This window comes from Harpia harpyja, chromosome Z (genome assembly GCF_026419915.1).
Source record: "Harpia harpyja isolate bHarHar1 chromosome Z, bHarHar1 primary haplotype, whole genome shotgun sequence".
Classification (NCBI taxonomy): Eukaryota; Metazoa; Chordata; class Aves; order Accipitriformes; family Accipitridae; genus Harpia; species Harpia harpyja.
This window is the reverse complement of record NC_068969.1, coordinates 99,379,899-99,399,992: the sequence shown is the minus strand read 5'-3', so window position 1 is coordinate 99,399,992 and position 20,094 is coordinate 99,379,899.

The window sequence follows — 20,094 nt, the reverse complement described above, 5'->3', positions numbered from 1 at the left end:
CTCAGTGTAATAGCTTACAGGTCAGCCAATCTCCATGACTTTATGATCCTTGTTGCAAAGTAAGTGGCAACTTGTCATCGTGATGTCTGTCTTCATGCCATTTTGGAAGTTCTTTAGTTTGGATAGAAAACATGTCAAGAAAATACTCTTCTACAACACCAAACAATGGGAAACATTTTAAAGGATCTTGTAAAATGTTTCACAGAGTTATGAGTTGTTTGACTTTGGTTCATTTAACCAGTGGTAGAAGATACCAAGATGACAAACACCCATTTAAATACTTTTCTCAATGATTTCATCATATAACACTAATATACACAAAAAGGTACTAATGAGATAAACGGTCCTAGAACTTAAAACCTTGTGAATCACCTTTTTGTAATTATTAAAACTAAAATAAAATGTAGAAAATATATAGAGGAAATATTCATTTCAACTAACATGGTACTAAATATTGACTCCATTCCCTGTTGCCTGACTGCTTTCATTTCTTTGGGCATCAGTTTTTCAGTATTGAAAATCAGTGGGTATTTAGCTCAAATAGGTAAATTTTGCCTTCTTTTCCTGAGGTGATAAGACATATAATAGAACAGTTTACACAAGTTTTCTCTTTCTCCTTTTGTTGTTAGACTCAAAGTGGAAGATCAGCAGAAGAAGAGAAGAAAATTTGCTTTAGGATGGATATAGGAACTAGTGCTAGGAAAAGATTACAAAAGGGTAGTGTAAATCTAGAGTAATTAACTCCAGTGGGGTTCCTTGAAATTTACAGTATTGTAAGGAAGTAAATTACCTTACCCTATCAGAAAGTGCCTTTTCTGTTTGCTCTTCTGGTGCTAATCCTTTATTAGAAGACATAATGATCCCTTAGCATATACCAAGCTTCTGACAATCAGTTATGTTCAAGTTAAATTGCATGTATTTGCCTCTAAAGAACACAGTTTTGGCCTGCTCCGTCTGATAAACTCACAATTCAAATGCTATCTAATCTAAGTGAATTAGTAAGTGAATTCTCCAGTGATACTGGACACTGCACAGTGTAGGTGATGGCAGATAACCTCTCGAGCTTCCATTTAGCTAATGAACTAGAAAGCCCTACACAGTCTGTGAAAATGAGATTTGTAAAACTTCTGCAATCTCGTGATTCAAATATATTTAAGAATAATCCACGTCACAGTCACATACTAACTGATTATCTAAGTTAAGACTCATTTATAGATTAGAGTCAGACCCACGTACAGACTAGCAAAATGAACTTGCCCTGTCTGCCATGAAGATTCCACAGGAAGAAACTGGGATCTGAAACAACGATTGAAGTTTTTTCCTAAAATATGCAAGAACCTGCTTATATTTGTTGGTGCAAAAGTAAAGAGAATGTATGGGAACCAAATTACCTCAGCTGGGTGTTATGAATGAATAACAGATCTTCTGAAGCAAAGAAAGAGGGGACTATAAGCATGCAAAGTCATCACGACAAAGGGATGATCAGGAATTTTTTCTGGGAAATTAAAATCATCACTGGAAGTATAAACTGAGGCGCATATGTGCTGGAAAGCTTGACCAGTCTTTCCTAGCAGAATCCAGTTTAGCAAACTGTGTATTTTATTTCAACTCTTATGAACAATGCAGTTAAAAATAATGAATAAGTCCCAACTATAAAATAAGTCTGTAGGGCAGGTAATAATTCAAAGAAAATGTTACTCCTGGGTTCTGGTCCTCTCTGTTGAGTATTAGAGGGAAATAACACTGGAAGGAGATCTCCTATTGAAACCTAAAGTTAACATTGTCCTCCAGTAATGATGCAAAAATATGTGGCATGAGCTCTGTACGCAGCATTACATGTATGCATGCATGCAATAGGTAACCTATATATAAACATGATCTGCAATGAAAAACATGAGTTACTTTTTTTCTGGAGAAATGTACGTGGGCATTAAAATAGGAACTGGTGGCTCATGGTGATATTATAAAAGCTGAAATATAAGAGAATGAGAATTTTTACAGACTACCAGATTAAAAAAAAAAAATCTCTATAACAAGTTAAGTAATGAACATAACTACTCACTGAAAAAAGGAAAATAAGATCAAGTGTGGTTTTACGGACTTTTTGCATCTTTACAATGGGCCAAGAGGTAAGTTTGGTTTTCAATTGTTGATCATTTTTGTGCTTGAAGAAGGTTAAGAATTAAACCATTTTTTTTGTTTTAATTGACACTTTCAATTTACCACAGTTTAGCACCAACTTTTTATATGAAATAGACTTTTGTATGAAATGTATCACACAAAAAGTAGGCTTACTGATGTACCTGCATATGCATTCAGTCCTACCCTGAGAAACACAGAAAGCAAAAAATTGTTTTTTCCAAGCCCTTCTGAAAAAAAGTTACTCAAGCAGTTTCTCCTCACAGGAAGGCTAAAGCTAGTCCATAACAACAGCAGCTCCTCTGAAAACAGCAGCCTGCTCACATTGCCTGAGGCAACACACAGATGATGGATAGCATAACAGATGAATCTTCTCCTCATCTCCATTCTAATCTCACTCTACTAATTGTCATCAATATCATCAGTGTCAGTAGCCTAAGCTACCGCACGGAGCCTGTGAGCTGCCCCCAAAGTGCTGGCCCTACTGGGGCTTGCCCATTCACCTGGGCAATCTGTGGCAGTACCTGGCACTGGGCCCCCGCTGCCAGTGCGCAGGGAACGACGACGGAGATGGATCCTGGGTCTGGGGCCTGGGCTCTGGAGGGTGGCCCGCATCTTGCTGATGCATGGTAGGAAGGTTGTTGCAGCTGATGTAGCGTGAAACAGATGCTGTAAATAAGTGATGGATAATATGGCAGTATTACTTTATGTTTGTAATTTCCTACGTACACTAAAAGATCATTATGATTGTAGAAGTCAAGCATTCAAAACTTAGGAAATGCAAAAAACTGAGGCAGTTCTGCAATCTGAACACAAGCCGTTGTATGATACCACTGTTCATTGCAGAAACAGGCTGTTTTCACAAAACATGTGCTTTGTGCAGCTCCAGGATCGGCAGGAGGCCCTGTCTGTACTGTCAGAACTATCCCCACCATCCAGCGAATTGTTCCATGTACCATTTGCTATTTAATATGCAACTGTTTCAGAACACAGGATTGTTAATTCCTTTTTAGGTTTCTCTTCGATGATGAGACTTTAGCAGTAAGTGTCCACAGATATTAATGAATAATTGTTCAATATCACTTCAAAGCAAAATGATGACATATCTTTTCTCAAAGAAGAGGGAAACTGAGACACAAAAATATTAGTGTCACATCATATAATTTTGTCATATCTAGCTTGAAAAATTAGAGTCCGTATTTTCAGAATATTTTGTATTTTTTGTCACACAGGTGTTTCCGTCTGGACAAAATTATAAGCACTTAGTTAGTACCACACATGGTTAATACAGCTCATCATCCTATCAGAAGTAGGTGGCAGGGCAGCCACATACATAAAAAACCTTTCAAAATTATTATTGTTAGTGTAGGTGTTTTCAAAGTGGTTACTATTTTGCTTTATGCCATAGAAAACGAATAAACATTCTGGCTGGTCTGAACACATGAATTTCCCTCTGAAGTCCACAAGAATTGTCTCCTTACACCAGAGTTAAATTAACCAAGATATTGTCTATGTTGCAAGCAGAGGTAAATTCACAGGCCTGCTCGTGACTGGTTCAGTGCTCATTTAGATGGGGTTGGAGATGCTAATGCAAGAGTATGCTTCCTTATTATATCTCTTTATGCCTTAGTCTACAGTTTATACTTGAGGGACCATATTCTCATTTCCCGCATTATCACAGGCTGATTGTATTGACAGCACCTTCCTCCTGCAGGCTGCCAGGGGCTGGCCCTGCCACTGGCAGAAACAGGATTAGCTCTGCTGTCTTCCTTACACTCTCTCATGACCCTGTACTGTCCATGCTGTGGCTTGAATGTCAGTGGAGAGCAGAAATCACAGAGACAGGAATATACCATGAGCTCAACTCCACATCTCTGCTAACGTTTATTCTGGACAGGCTGAACTGGTATCTCTAGAGATTACCTTGCCAGTTCAGCAAGTTTGGCAGGTGCCACCTGGACCTTAAAATAGTACAAAACTGATCAGTGCAAATTCATTGAATTCTGAACCAAAGCAGAGGTCAAGATCAAAATATTCACAACTGAGAGAGTTCTAGCAGAGCAATTTTTTTGATGGGAAATGGATAATAGTTTTCATATAGGAAGATAATGCTAAACTGCAGTTCAAAAGTTGAAGAAGTAGAGTAAAAAATCTGTCTCATGGTAGCAAGGTGCTGCCTAGAGCTGGAGGAGAATGAAAAGTGTAAGTCAGGAAAGGCGTGTTTAGCTTCCAGGAATGCCTGTGGAATGAAGAAGCTAAGGAGGGTGAGTGGAGAGAAAGAGACTGGCAGCTACTGGTGCAACAGGACTCTTGTACGTAAGGGCAGGAGAATCTGGCCAGAGTGAGAATAAGCATGAGCTGGAGGTTCTTCGCTGGGGAGCAATGGCCTGAGAACAAGGGACAGTGTGGATGAGGGGAGAGGGGATGGATGGGGAAGTGGGAGGGGGAAAGCTAACAGGTACAGCTGGGGACTGTGATGAACTCCAGTGGTGCATTTAACTTCAGAAGTTTGGTGTTAGAGGAGATAAAATGCTGCAGGAAGTTAATGGCCCTTGAGGGGGTGGGGGGTTGGTGGGGTGGTGGGAAGGAGGCAGAATAGATGACCTGTGGATTAGTTTATTGGTAAAGAAACATTTCATCTGGCATCTATAGAAACATGGGCTGGCTTCATCCATACAAGGGTTAAAATTTACATCACTACTGGAGATCTGTTTAAGAGTGTGTGGGGGTTAAATACACTGAATCCTCAACCCATACACAGTAAGGCAGCTACAAGTCAAACATAATGACAGTGGTGATTAATTAGGTACTCCTACCCCCAGCACTTGAGAGTGATTTATTGAGACACATCTCTAACCTGATCCATTGTGCTGACTGGATTAATGGAGTGAGCTAGAGAAATTCACTTGCAATGTTAGATACAGAGCAGGAAAGCATTAACCCTTGGAGCTTTCTTATCTAGCCTATTGACAGAATATTAATTATGACAAAACATACATGTCTCACCTAATTATCTTTTGATAGCTAAGCATATATTTTTATTCATGCATAATGAAGATACTGGAGTGAAAATCATTTGCACATAAACATTTTAGAAAAATATGGAGATAACACTGAATTTACAGGGTCCACTATAAACAGGAGACTATAAATGTCTTCCTTTAATTCTTGACCATTTACTTTAGATTATTAGAACAATTGATGGAGCAAGCAAAAGAAGTTATTTTGGAATATAAATTGGGGCATCATTAGGTTGCATATATACAAACACTCATGATGCATTATAAATGCTGTGTTTTTCCTGGACCTGTCTCTAGCAGGCTTATCTTCTCAAACTTGGGCCCATTTCTGAAGTCATGCAGTCAAATGGCATTCCCTAAACCACACTTATATTGCAGGTTACTGGCTTATTCAGAACTTCAGACATCAGCTCTGTGTGATTGCAAGTCACGGTGCATGAGCTATTTTTAATACCTAACATAGCCAGGTGTCTGAGACAAAGCAGGTGCATCCTACAAAGTGGGAAGCATGAGCACAGTCTCCAAGCAGCCTTCAGGGTCTTCGGAGATTTCAGTCTCTTCTTTCTGGGGGAGCAGGATCACTGTATCTCTCACAAGGAGTGTCTGCTTCCAGCAGTGAAGAGAGCTGTGAGTTTAGTCTAGTCATCTAGTATTGCATATGTTACTTCACATTTGCAGGATGATATTCTTCAGTCCTCACAAGTAAATGTGAATGGCTACTTATTCAGTAGACTTTTCACAAACTTGAAGGATAGTCCTGTGGAAAAAAACAGATGGGCAAGAAAAAGAGAGAGAGAAATTCCCTAAACATTACAAGCACTTTGTTTCAAGATTTCAAAATTAGTCATTGATGGTTTTAATTTGATTTGACAAACAGAAGGAGGGAAAATAAAGTAAATAAAACTTGTCCTTTTGTGCCAAATAAATATTAAACCCACACATATTTTAAAGTTTCAGATTTAGGGATTGAATTAATTTAAAAAATAAAAAGGAATAAAAACATTCTATCTAGTACTACCTGAATGGAAATTATGTTCAGTTAATGCAGAAAGCCACTGCTTGCATAGCTCTGATCACTTTATAAATTTTGGCTGAGCTATGTCTAGACTTTGAGGCAGTTATGCTCTATTGTTGCAGTTTGCAGTCATGGTTCCCCAGTTCCTGTTTGCCCTGATGGGGACCCTGGCTGGATTACAGCACAGATCCTTTCTGGCTTGCACATGGCAGTTTGCAGCAGTAAAAGAAAGGAATAGGACTTGCCAGGTACTGTCCCTGCAAAGAATGGGAACCAGGTGAAAGTCCAGACGTGGGAACTGGGAGGTGTTCTTGCTTCCTGTTGTTCCCACACAGACAGCTCTGAGTATCTAGGCACTGTTACTAGTCGTTTCATTCATAGACAAATACACAGAAAAAGCAAGTATATATGTACAACTTATCCTACATTGTCTGCCTTCATTGAACTGCTTATGAGGCCCATTAGAAAAGGTCAGTTTGCAGCCCTGTTTTCAACTCTTTCCACACTGGTTTCTCCACACAAGATCTGCAGTTACTCAAGAGTTCTTAAGGTTATGCAAGTTATATCCTTAGGTTCCTCCCGTAACTTTAACATCAACAAGAAGCTGGGTCATGATATGTAGAGGGGAGCTCATCTGTCTTTTCAGGGACACTTTGTAGAGCCATTCTTAGCCTCCCAATGCAATTAACAGAGACACTTCCAGTTACACCATAAAACACATAGATCAGTACCACAAGGCCAGTCATTTCTGCCTGTAACTAAGCTGCTACTCTAAAAGGATATAGGGAGAGTGGCTCTAAAGCACAGAATCATAGAACAGAATTATAGAATGGTTTGGGTTCAAAGAGACCTCTAAAAGTCACCTAGTTTAACCCCTCTGCCATGAGCAGGGACATCTTCATCTAGATCAGGTTGCTGAGAGCCCCGTCCAGCTTGACCTTGAATGTTTCCAGGGATGGGGCATCTACCGCCTCTCTGGGCAACCTGTTCCTGTGTTTTGCCACCCTCATTGTAAAAAATTCTTCCTTATATCTACTCTGAATCTACCCTCCTCTAGTTTAAAACCATTACCCCTTGTCCTATTGCTACAGGCCCTACTAAAAAGTCTGTCCCCATCTTTCTTATAAGCCCCCTTTAAGTATTGAAAGGCCACAATAAGGTCTGTCTGGACCCTTCTCTTCTCCAGGCTGAGCAACCCAAAATCCGTCAGCCTGTCCTCAGAGGAGAGTTGTTTCAGCCCTCAGATCATTTTTGTGGCACTCCTCTGTATCCACTACAACAGGTCCATGTCTTTCAACAACATCTCTCCTCCTATTCCCTGCCCTGCTTCTCTTTCCTTCTCTGTTATTCCAAGGGTCTACAATGCAATCACTTCCTCTCAGAGCGATAAATTATTCCAGCATGAAGTCTTTTTTTTTCTGCAGCAAGATTTGTGCCTCAGGTAGATTGAATATAATTTGGTCATCTCTACTCCATACAATATGCATTTTTGTGAAAACAACATAGACTTGTTCTAGATAATCATCCCAGATAATCTAGCACTGTATAGTATCACATAATAAATCACATTTGACCACAGACCTTTTTCTATATAGCTTGAGGTTTGGCACCCCAGGAATCTACTGCTATTAACATCATCAAGGAGAATAGAAGTCCACCCAGAATACTCAGATTGCTTTCTGTTTTCTGAGCTGGGGGAAAATAAATCCATTCCTCCCTTTGCCTGCTCTATATAAATATTTCACATGAGGACAGGGCTACAGTGTCTTAGTTAATACTTTTATTTTTAATACGTATTATCTTTTATTTTTATACTTTGTAAACTGGGCTTTTCATAAGCTCTTTCTAGGCATATGGGCCAAGGACAACCTATCATCAGAATTTTAGATTTAAATTATCTCTTAGAAGTGCAGGACCTTTCTGAGAAGGATGAAGTTCAGTTAAAGTGACCAGAGAACCTCATCATTGTTTTAGCCTTTTGCCCTCAGGAAACAGAAGAGGATGGAAACAAAGTTTTCCAGACTAGGAAATCACCCTTGTCACCCCATGACTGAACCATCTGCCAAGCAGAGGAAGGGGCCTGTGAGCTACAGGAGCAATCACTGCAGAAGTGGCCTTGCCCTGTCATCTGGCAGTGCAGCCTGGATTTCTCTTGATGCAAAATTCTTAAAACATCTACCGACTAGGATTGAGGCAGAAGATGGATGTTCAGTAAGAAATGCTTAATTAAGATGCAAAGGTTTGGTAACAAAACTGATTTATTTTCTTTTTCGTCACTCTCCATGCTCTGGACAGCATGACAATAAAGGACAGTTCGAGGAAGCCAAGCATCAGGGCACTTTTTAATTTAAAATAGTTGCTGGGATTTATAATCTAGCTGCCTGAGGTGTATCTGTATTGTAAATAATTATATCAGTAACCAATATGAAACAGGTACAGGAAGAATAGAATATGAGAAAACATACATCAGTTTTAAGCATCACAGAGAAGATTCAGATTAGACATTAGAGGCTGGTACAGGAGAATGCCTAAATGACCTCTCAGGGTCCCTAACTTTTTTTGGCTGGTTTTATGAATATTACTTATATCTGCTGGTTTGCTTTTGTTGGGGGTTTTTGTTAGTTTGTTTTTTCCCCCACAATAGTAAGAGTAGACTTTGAAACAAACAAACAAGACAGAAAGATGAAAATTGCTTGTTTAAATTATTTTCTCTGTTCAAAATCAATCTTGAATTATTCATAACAGGAATGAGGAAGGAAGAGAAGTAGGAGACTGGAAAACAGCATGGTCCAGGCTGTGTCATTGTGTGTAATATCCTCTAAAAATAATGCCACAGGTAGGAATAAAGCTGATGGGAATGCTACAAAGAGAAGCGTTCCTTGCTGTGTATCTTATACTCTTTCCCTAAGCAGTATTACAAGTCAGAGTTAGGTGAAACAGGTCTGTTCTAGGATAGCAATACATATAGATCATAAGTAAAAATACTTTCAGGATACTTATGGTCTAATGAAGTATATGTATGTGTATACATATAAATGTTATCTATATATTTACACAGATATAGGATAGATAACGTATAAATCACACACATATTTAAGTAGGATGTAAGATTTGCATTCTAAGTCAGCACCTTTTAGTTGGTGCCTAAATTAAATTCCCCTTACTCCTGACTAATTGATATCTTGAGAATATTTTATACCGCAAAAATTCAATCTGCAAGACAAAATTATAGTGTCTGTTTCTCCAGATTACAGACCCCTTTAATTTACACTCCTCACTACATTTTACCTTTGGACAATCCTACTTTTGCATCTCCTTGGCATATGGCCTAAGATACTCTCTAGCCTACACAGGCACATGGTATATAGCCAGGTCAGATTTCTTCTTGAAACTCCGTTTGTGCATCCTCTGTCTCTGTGGTTGTCACCTTTGAGAGCAGTGGACACTGGCTAATGCTCATTTGGACACCTGTGCTCTCACCGCCACCTCCATCACTGTTTTTAAAATAGTTTCTATTAAGCATATCTTTTTGATCCTTATCTCACACTTGTACATTTTGTTGTGGTTACATTTAGTAACTGGTGTGATTCTTGGCCCAGCCAGAAGTAAGTGAGATAGATAGATTGAGATCTTCAGCCTGAGTGAGCTGTGCAGCCGCATGTTACAAGGGCTAATTGGTGGCCAGCTGTATAGGGCAGGGAAACAGAAAGTCAATAGATGGAAGGGATAGAGCACATGCATCCCCTGTGTGATTGCATTTAGGGTGGGAGTCAGCAGCAGAAGCCAGGGCCGTTCAATTATTTAGGACATCTGAGATGTCTGCAGAAAGTGGTATATCTGACACAGGATATAGGGGAGATTGCACCCTTACAGAGCAGGACTTGGAGACCAGGAGGTACATGCTAAGCATTTCAAGTGGAACTAGAAACCCAAGTTAAGTGACTGAATTGATCCTTTACGGTCATTTACTAATGCTATATCTATACATACATATTCATATATGCATGTAGTCAGTATGTATATACATTATATGTGTGTGTATGTATATAGACATATATGCATATGTATGCTTTAGTTGCACATTCACTGTGAAGTAAGTCAGCTGGAGAATAGTTTAAAAAATCTCAAAGTTTTGCTTCACATATAGAGGTCTATAAGTGAGTAGAGGTTGGAAAAAACTCATGAGACACTGCTGAAGGACTTTGGGGGTTAGGGCAGGGTTTCACGTTTGTGTAATTGACAGGGCAGGCTGGCAGATGGGACACATGCAAAAAGAATGGTTTTTTCCATGTTTGCACAATTTCTATCTCAATGAGATTGAAATTGTAATGAAGTTGTGAGCCACAACAACAGTTCTTAGCTGCTGCCACAGTACAAATAATAATACTTCAGAGAAAATAAAAGCAAAGAGGGACTCAGGACCAATTTACTGTAGGGAGAAAAGAACATTTTGTGTCTGACTAAAAAGCAGAGCATGGACAAAAAAGCCAGTGTTTTTAACTTGCAGCACATCAATTATTTTATGATAATTGTTCATGTGCACACATTTTCCCCACAAAAAATGCTTGGTAGGTTGCCCTTTTTCCATGGACTGAAAAACTATTCCTCATAACTTCAGTTTACTGCAGTAAAAGGCCATGCACACAGGTAATACTGCAGAATAATGAAAACGGTGTACATCCTAGCATGATTGTAATGGTGGAGGATGAAGGATGTGCAACTGAGACTGTCCTGAGACACCTTGACTGATCCAAAATCTCAGCTTGTGGAAGATCAGTGGTATATAAACCTGGAACTAATGATATTTTGCATGGAAAGTACATTTCCATGGAATGGAAGTCCATTTTCCATAAATGGTCTGGTATTACTCTCCTCTGCAAACAGTGAGCTCTCAATATTTTTGCTGACTTCCAGCATTTCTGTTATTTCTATAAATAACAATTCCATGTAATAATTTTGTTTCCTCCTGAACAAAACTGCTACATCCTTTTAAAAAATTGAAGCAGCCAGTAGATTGTTCTAAGCATTTAATATCATAGTTAGGTTTAAGCACACCCTAGAATTTGCTGTATTCTTGTTAGAAAAGTGCTTAACTTCTCCTGAATTAAATGGGATTTGAGCTCTTATGTTCTTTCTTGATTTGGAGTCTTTCTGAGATTTATTCAATCAAATGCAAAATCTTTATTCATGCCTCTATAAAATACATCAATTTTAAAGCCAAAATGAGCCACTAGAGTCTGTAGTCCAACCTGGTCTATAATAAACCAAAGAACTCACCCAGATATGCCGATGTAAGGTAAAACATACTATATAAACTACTAGAATAAAAGAAGTAAAGCACTTAAACAGCTGAGGAAGCAGAATCTCATTTTAACATGATACATTAAGGCAATATGATATTGATATAAAATACAAACCATATACGAAGCTCTTACTCAAGTAACAAGGCGCTTTCAAACAGTGGATAGTAATAATTCCCAGCTAAATGGAATCTCTTTGCACTTTTTAAGCATTACGAAAGGAAAAAACAGAGAATGATGTAGCCTAAAAGTCTTTAGTGGAGAGATTTCCTTCCAGATGCCACTGCAACTTGCTTTAGGGATCAAAAAATTCCCAACTGGTGCAGTATTATTTGATGAGCACTTCTTTTTTCTTCAGATTCTTCTAGAGTCCTCTGTATGCATTGTTATAGGATGAGATCAGCTTCCAGTTGTGTAATTAGGAATGTGAATAACATCTGCCACATTTGGTTTGTTCACTCATGTGAACACCCAAGGGAGTGAAATACATAGAGGACTGCTTTGTTTGGAGAAGGGGCAAGGTAACATATTTTATAATTTTATCATTTCAATAGCTAAGGCTCTATGTTTATATTAGAGAAGGCAGGATGAGTAAACATACTTTGCACCTGATGAGAAACTGATACAGCTTATGAGATCCTCTGTTCCTGTAGGTTTTTATGTCTCAGCCTCCGATCAGTGCCCTTCATCACCACTTCATCAGAATAAATGAGAAACTTTTTGAAGGGGTAGACAATTTGTCCCAGTGCCAGTACCACCTGTTTGTTTGGGGTTTTTTTCTGCTATGCTATAAAAGCCTTGTGGAGGTAATTCAAACTTCTATAAAGTGATAGAAATGAAAGAGGTAGTGAGTTGAAGTTATAGACAACAATTTCAGAACTATTAGCAATATTGACACCCTATGCCTTTTCCACAGCATCAGTAAACAGTTTAAAGAGATGTTGCATGCCATCAAGATCTATAGCTTTTCAATTGGTGCCAGACTTTTCATTGTTTCAGGAAAGGTACAAGAGGCAAACATGATTGCTCTACCGGAATATGCATCCTTCATACCCACTACTTAATGGAGAAGAAAAACGAAGAAGAGGAATGTATTCCCACATGTAGCTGAACATTAATTTTTACTTTCTGCTTTTTATTTTTTTTGCTAACCAATGAAAGTCTTCCAGCTTCTAGTGACTTTTTTCTATATACACTCACATTGTCACTGCAAAACACTAATCAAATCAGTCCTAAATTTTTACCAGCCAGTCTTTTCAATACTTTATCTCATTTCCAGTGATAAAGACTCAGTTATGAAAGTACAACACTCATCTGAGCAAAGACATCAACCTCTGACAACAAGCAAAGCTCTAGAAATACCTTCCCTGCTTGGCCTGTGCAGCTATAGTGCTAAGAGGTCCATCTTCCACTAAACTACAGGCCACAATAAGACTCAAAAACTGCATGTACTACTTCTCATGCTGGAATATTAAGGTGGAGAGAAAGAGATAGGCAACACACTGTTAGATCATCTCTGTGCCTTGGATGAGGACAGCACCAAGGTCTTTATTCACTGCATCCTAGGCATGGGGGAGCCCTTATTGCAGGCGACTTCTCTAAATCTGACAAAAGCCAATCTCTGTCTCTACAATGACACTACTAATGCAATTGTTCAGGTCATAGCAACAATTCTTTTCTATTAAATCAATGGCTGCTGAAGTCAGGTCCACCTACAAGTGTTTTTCTCCCCATTTACTGGTAATTTAGCCTGCTGTTGGTATCCCAGGTAAGATTACATTTCTCATAGTGTTATGATTTCTATGTGATTTTCAGGTACTCTTCATATTTTGATCAGGTAGGAAAAAGCCTGAAGGACCATTTGGTCATTGATAAAACAGAGAAATAGAAACACTCAAAATGGCTGGAATAGTTCCAACTTAAAATAGAGACAAAGTATTCATAAAAATTACCATTATTTAAAAATATGAAGGTTAACAAATTCTGTTCAAGATATAACTGAGCTGATGGTTTCAGGGTGTGACAGCAAGTTAAGAGAGATAAGTTTCATATATATTTATGCAGTGGTCAAATATCATTTGTTGTGGAATATTTGGCTCTCCCTCTGTCATAGCTCAGAATGTGTATATGCTCTTATGCATATACATGTTAATGTTAGATGAACAATAAAAAGGCATTAAAAGGCAGTTATATATAGTCCTTTGAGTTTTTTGAACTCTCACAATGTACACCATGACATGTTTTAATCAAATTTTGATATGGGAAGGAACTTTGAAAGTATGATGTGCAAATACGATTCCATAATAAAATAAACAATGTTTGTGTAAGTTCTACCTGTAGTCTAACATTTTCATGATAGTCCCCTCTGTGTGGGTAGAATTTAAATGCCTTTGTTTCAAGATTTTTTTTGTGTTTGTTCCTAATACTTCAGTTAATGATATCATCAACAGTTTCCCCTGCAATGATATTTTATTCCGCAATGGTGAGCTCTACCTTTTAGTTTTAGGCTACTTGATTTCACTGGATGTGCTCTCTAGCCTTTCAAGTTTATTTGTATTGGGCAAGAAGCCAATGGTGTTAATGCATGGAAACCAGGTAGCTGTCAGGACTACTGCAGCAGCATGTCTAATTTTGTTATATTAAAGCTGTCACAAAACATTAAGTGAGAGATTATATGAAGTATGTGTAGGGCAAATAGTTTATAATGTAATAAGCTAATAAAATTTTGAACAAGCTAAAACATGATCCATTTTATGTTTTTTTTCTCCCTTGTTTTTCCTGGTTTGCTCATGTTATTCCCCATTCTTTTCTAAATCATTGCTGAAAATCCAAGTGGAGTTGTGAACACATCTGTCTGTCTGTCTCTATATATATTTATATATATTTACATGTAAAGTTTTTTCCATGAATGCCACAAAGATCCTGTATGTATTTCTGTTCCCCTGGTTATCTTTTTAATGCTCATGGGGAAGAAAATAACTCTGATAACCTCAGTGTACTATGCTGACAACGGTGAAGTTTTAATCATGCTTAGGTCCTCCAGATGTTACAGCAATACAAAAAATCATAAATGGAGATACGTCTTTGATCCTAGAGTGGCACAAATACATTTTCAGCTCCATTTTATGAATAAAATATTCATCAGTAATAGAGTGTTAAGCCATGTCCATTTCAGAAAATAGAAGCTGCAGGAAACAGTACATTCTGTCTGAAGAAATGTGGAAATGGAAAGTGTTGACTTGATAGCAAAGATAAGACTGCTGTACAGATTCCCAAGATGTCTCAAGAGAGAAATTCTCTGTGGAGCAACAAAAATCAAGACTTAGAATAAGTAGTTGCAGAAGCATCTATATATGAGAGAATACAGCTAAATATCAATGAATTTACCTACACTATTGAGCTGATTTGGCCATCATTTTGTATTGATCCTACTGCCTGGTCATTCACATCTCACATATACTCATTGTCCTGCAGAAGGTCTGGAGTAAAGGCTAAAGGAAAAACCCAGTGCAGGTTTGCAGACTGTCAAGGCCCCACACACGTGCATCTCTGGGTCTGGTCCAGTGCTTCACCATTAAAAATAAAGATATCCTCAGTGCAGAAGGTGGTTCACAGCACCCATCTCTCTGCTGACTACTACTCCATCCATCTTAATAAACTAACGCAAGTATTTAGACAGTGTGAATAAACTTTCTTTCCTCCCACAAAAGCTAAATGAAATAGGGACTGTGGTAGGGTGTTTTCTCCAGACTCACTACTGTTGTGTTTTGCTTTTCAATTTAACATGCAGATTTAGCCTGATTAACCATGATCTGAGGGTCAAAGACATATGGTGGCACATGAAAGGACAGCTGTCTACACAGTTTCAGTGAGACAATGTTTGCACGAAAGACCCCAACTGTGGCAGTCTTGCAGATCTTTCAAGGAGGCTTCTGCTTCTTTCTGTTCTGAAAGGCTTTCTCTGCAAATTTCTGTTAACCCTCACAGTTACTGTTAACCCAAACAGTTTTGTTCTTTCCTTGATTCACTGACGTTTTCTTCCCAGGTTCTCTTATATTTTAGTTCAAAAAGGAGGAAAGCTTGTGTTGTTCAGCCTTACAAAGACGGAGTGGGAATGTTTTTCTCCTGTCATGCAAACCATGGTTGAAAAAAAAAGTGTTAGCCACCACTTGCTTTTTGTCTGAACATTGAATCTGACAATGTCTGTTGCACATGCTGTGAGAGAAAGGAGACTAAACCCATGTTGTAACATAAGCTAAAATATAACTTGTATAAATCTTATTTTAAGTCAGACTCTTTTCATTGAAAGGATTCTGGAACCCAAGAAACAGCGAGAGAGGGAAGAAAAGAAGAGGAAATTCCCTCCTTCATCCTTCCTTCAGTTCCCTGATAACAGTATTAACTAAATGGCAGCAGCTCACAATGGAGGAGTGGTGATTAGCTGTAATTTGCCCTAATTCAGCCTGCCTCAAAAAAGTGAGACAACACAAGCTGCCAAAATGTGGCCCCAGAGCTCCCCAGGGAAAGTCAAGCTGGAAATGCTGTAATGTAGGGTTGGGCTTTAAAAGTGTGAAGGAGATGCAAGATGAGACTCAGGTGGAGGTTTCTGACCTATAGCTAATGCACTGTAGTTTCAGTCCCTATTAGATTTGGCACAGCTATGGCTCCAAACCACTCATACAGATTCGCGGTAATGTAAAGGTACAAAACCAGATAATCAGAGAAATAATAGTAAAAATAGGTATCTATAAAAATCTAGTCACCTCCAGGATTGCTAAAAATGTTTCCTTAAGATCATTGTTACTGGCTCAATGCATTTTAGTTCAACTTCTTCTCAAGTATCCATTAAAAGTGCAGAATTTAGAACATCCACAGCTGGACTTAGTTTCTCTTGTAGAATTTCTGGGAAAACTCAGAATCCAGAGTCACTTTAATTTACCTGCTTAGTTCCAATAATAGTGTCCCAACAGTGTTACCTAGGCCATTATTAATTACATGTGTTTATTTATTTTTTTTTTATTTTTACACAAGCATTTAATAAACGCTAGAGATCTGGAAATTGTAACTACAGACTTGGAAAATGTACTCAGCTGTACACATTGAGGTGAGTTATTGGCTTTTGCACTGAATTCAGTAACAGAAAAATGCTTCTGATAATGCAGATTTCAGAAATTAGAGACCTGAAAGCATCTAACAAGGTTACGACAAGCCTGCTATAAAGAATCACCATATCCTGTTGCTGAAACAGTTAATAAGTAATTTGGCACACCACTGGGAAGTAATTTCTCCTATCTGAGTGGGGCTAGAGCTAACATTCAACCTTAGAAAAATATTTCATTCCAAAATCTGTTCATAGACTTTTTATATTTAAAGGAATTTATAAACTGTAACAAAGCTTTTTCAGCAGAAGTATTGAAATGGAAAAAGGGACTTTTCATCCCGCATTCATCTGCCACTGTCAAAATTCAGAAAATTCTTTACATTTTACTATCAAGAAAACTACATAAGTAGTAGCCTTGTTTAGAAGAAGAGGACTCAGTGAGTATTACACAAGACTCTTGACAGTTTTTTTCCTTCAGGTACCATGATTTTACATTTGAATTTAACCCTAGTGATGTGCTGAGAAGTGTTCAACTGATAAAAAAGAGTCTTCTGTGAAACTGTCATATTTTTGGCTCATTTTAATAGGCAGTGGTTTCATGTCAAAGAGACACTTTACATTTGTTACAGTTGGCAGCATTATTATTTTTTATAGGAAGCTATAAAGCCCTGATTGGAGCTGCAGCAAGCTTGTCACCAGAGACTCAGACTCAAGCCCTTTCAGTTGCACAAGCCCTCTGCAATCTGCTTGGCAGGAAACTGGCATGAAAATTGCGCCACTGAACTAATGAGAAAGAAGAACTCCTCAAAGCTGGTGGAATTTTGGACTACCTCATGTTAACTGTTCAGACTGAGACCACTGCATAACCTTCCTTATTTCATATGTGGTTTTTAGTCTGATTATCCTTGGCAGTGTGGTTTATGCAGTTGTGTTTTTTACCTGCTGGTTGCCCTATCCTGATACTTTTTTTTGTTATTGGCCATATTCAAACAAATTCAAAAGTCAGTAGTGGTGGAAAACTTAAGGAAAATTATGTTTCTGTAAATTTCATGAAAATCAATGTAAGTAGAGGAAAGATCCAAATCACTGCTCCTGCTGAGGAACAAATATTATACATTGTTCTTGTCAGCAGGCTGTTTGCCAATTGGCACAGAAGTGCTGGCCAGCTAATCAGCCCGCACACAGCTTGGGAACTAGCTGTAGTATGAGCTGCTACCTCTGAGTGAAGGCATCCTAGGGACTGGGGAGGGGAAAGGAGTTACTGTTGTTTGAGGATAGAAGTGAAGGGATTTGTGGCACAAAGGATAGAATTCCCTAAGAAATCAGGCTTTGTTGATTGCATTGCTCACCAACAACCTTGTTTTATGTAGCCCTAAATATATTATAGTAGAAAGAAGTGAAACGCCATAATAAAAGAAGTGTGCAAACTGAAATACTTTGGCTATAACAGAAATAAGAAAGAAAAAATCCACCCTCCCCTATTTCCATGAGAGTGTCCTTAATTAAAAGTAAAAGACAGAAACAAAATGAACTGAAGGTTATTCTTGTTTGAAGCTTGTTGACTTCATGCCATAGTTTTATTTGCAGGGTGAGCAGTGGGTAATAAGAGGTATAACTATATTAAGTGAAAAATATACATTTGTATTACTAATAATTCCTATATACAGGTATTATTTCTAAAAGTGTGTTTCAAAATCTCATAGGTAAAACTCAGTCTGAAGCCATGCAAACTAAGATAAAATCTCTTCAGCACAGTACAAGGCTTAGAAGTATTTTCTATTTGTTAGATATTGTGAAGTAAAAAAGGAGCTTCCTTTGTAAAAATATGTGGGGGATGAAATACACCAAGAGGACAATGGTAAAAACCTACAGATGCAACAACACTAAAATATTCCTACATTAGCGAATACTCCTTGCAAACACTTTTCCTGTGGAGTCATTGCCTCCCATGGAGGCTGTTTGGGCATATCGCTCAGGCAGAATCATTGCAAGTCTCTGCCATTTGGCAAGGCAGGAGGGTCTAGCTGGAAGGCAAGAATTTACCTACACTGCAGCTTTTGGAAAGGATGTGCCTGCAGTCTTCTTGAATGCCTATCTAAGGTACTTGCTAGCTCATTAGAAAACAGAATTATGTCCCCAATCCTCTTTCCACTATTGTCTGTGATGACGGAAGTAAAATCTCACTAAACTCTAAAGTCATAGCCATGAACTTCAAGGCATTAGTCTGTATAAACATTTGCCAAAACTCTAAGGCAGATACTTATGTGCACAAACTGCAATCATACATTCTGTGATGGTAATCCCTTACACAAATTTCTCCTCTCCATTAAAAAAATAGGGCCTTTTAATGTTAATAAAAGCCATAGGCTTTATTAGCATTTAATGTTAAATGCTGTTAGTAGGTTCTTAGAATCACATACACATCTGCATGAAATCACTAGGAGTCTTTTCATTATCTTCCAGGATGAGATGATGAACTGCTGAAAGAGGAGGAAAGAGTTGTTATGGATCTCAAATTTCACTACACATTTAAAAAAAAATCACACTAACAAATATGTAAAAAACCACTGAAAAGTTAGTAGGTTGGCTGAGCTGCTGACCTGATAATGCTCCTATAAGCTTCATTGTGAGCTTTGATGTAACTGATTTCAAGACTCAGATTTGCAGGATACAAACCATAAACAGTTAATGACAAATTGAGAAATTTCCCTTTGTTATTTACACATCACATGACTCAGTTTTCATTAGTGAGATAGCTGCTTCACTTCAAAAGTCCTATAATGCTGTAAATGGGTATTTTAATCTTACTCAATTTTTTTGAAAATCCTATTCATTTACCCACTAATTATTTAACAAATAGTACGCAGTGAAATGAAGAATGGGTGTTAAAATGAAATGGTTTATAATACCTGGCACAATTCCCAGAAATCAAGCCATTTCACATCCTTGATGCACTGCCAAATATGTTTTTGTTGTCTTCCTCCATCAGTGTAAACAAACATGGTGGTGGCAGCTGGGGGGAAGCCGGAAAGGCTCAGGGTCGGTCTGACTTTGTCCTTGTCTACAGCACATCTCCACCCCCTGCTACTTCTAAACGGTTCTGCAGATCTGATTTCCCACATTACCGCAGCATAAAGGAAGTTTAAAAGAGCTGCGTGTATACTTCATAGGAAGGTAATAAGGCATTGCAAGACTAACTTCACACTTCGCTCGTCTGTCAAGGGGGTCTCCCCTTCCCAACAATACCCCAATGTTTTGGTAGGCAGGCTCCAGCCCACTTAGCCAGCAAGGAGGCACGGGTGGAATGCCAGGTATGTCTACAGAGCATAGTAGTGCAGGCAGCCTGACGCCAGGAGAGAATAGGCAGGTACCTATTGAGTTACAGGATTTCTACAAATCTAATCCACGTGTAATGTGAGACTTATTACAGAGTCAGCCTCTGCCAGGGCTGTGAAAAGTCTGGGGATATGAACAGCCCCAGAAACAACGATCCCAGTTAACTCATTGCAACCCAACATC